This window comes from Myotis davidii, unplaced genomic scaffold, assembly GCF_000327345.1.
Source record: "Myotis davidii unplaced genomic scaffold, ASM32734v1 scaffold1036, whole genome shotgun sequence".
NCBI classification, from domain to species: domain Eukaryota; kingdom Metazoa; phylum Chordata; class Mammalia; order Chiroptera; family Vespertilionidae; genus Myotis; species Myotis davidii.
In genome coordinates this window covers 2071103-2072180 of record NW_006287260.1, presented here as the reverse complement: position 1 = coordinate 2072180, position 1078 = coordinate 2071103, and positions in this window count along the sequence as shown.

The following is a 1078-nucleotide window of genomic DNA, read 5'->3' as shown; positions in this document are numbered from 1 at the left end:
AAACCCCAGCTCTCTCCTCAAATCCATCGTGTCTACCCCAAATGTCCTTCACCTCCCTTGATGTGAGTGGCCAGTGTCATCGCAGCAAGGCTGAAATGTCATCCCCTCTCTTTTATTCTATATATTTTAAAACGTATATTGATTGACTTCAGAGGGACGGAGGGAGAGAAGCATCAATGATGGGAGGAAACCATCGATCAGTTGCTTCCCATACACCCCCTACTGGGGATTGAGCCACAACCCCGGCATGTGACCTGACTGGGAATTGAACCCTGACCTCCTGGTTCATGGGTCAATGCTCAACCATTGAGCAACACTGGCCGGGCTGGACCTTTTTTTTAAAAAATATATATATATATTTTATTGATTTTTTACAGAGAGAGGGAAAGACAGAGAGAGAGAAACATCGATGAGAGAGAGACATATCGACTGGTTGCCTCCCACACACATCCCGACTGGGGCTGGGGATCAAGCCTGCCATTCAGGGATGTGCCCTGGACCAGAATTGAACCTGAGACCCTTCAGTCTATGGGCCAACACTCTAACCACTGAGCAACACTGGCTAGGACTGAGGTTTCATTTTCACCCCAACTCAAAACTCCATCTATGAGACTCAGGCCATATGGATACACGTGTGACTCCAGTTATAACCTCGCTTCACAGAAGAGGAACTGAGGGTCCTTCCTAGGTTAAGGGACTCACCCAAAGCCCTGGGCCGTGCAAGTGGCCAACAGAGTCCTCCCCGCCTACTTCCCATGCGGGCCCACCTCAGTGCCGTGCTCCTGCTGCCCTGCTTCCTCTCCTCCCCTCCTTGAAAGATTGCTGTCACCAAGGTGTCCCCACCCCCACCCCAGCGACACATGCATCTTAGGAAGTGCTGGGAAAGGGCCCCTGGAGGGGAGCTGGGGCGCCCAGGCCCGGCTCTGTCGGCTAGTGACCTGCCAGCCCCTGAAGGCCCACCCTGTCCCCTAAGCCGGCTTCCTTGTCACTATAATGGGGCTGCCATGGGGCCTGTGAGTCATATAATTTCAGAGACTCTGTCACTGGCAGGAGACATGAGCCTCTGAGACAGGTTTGG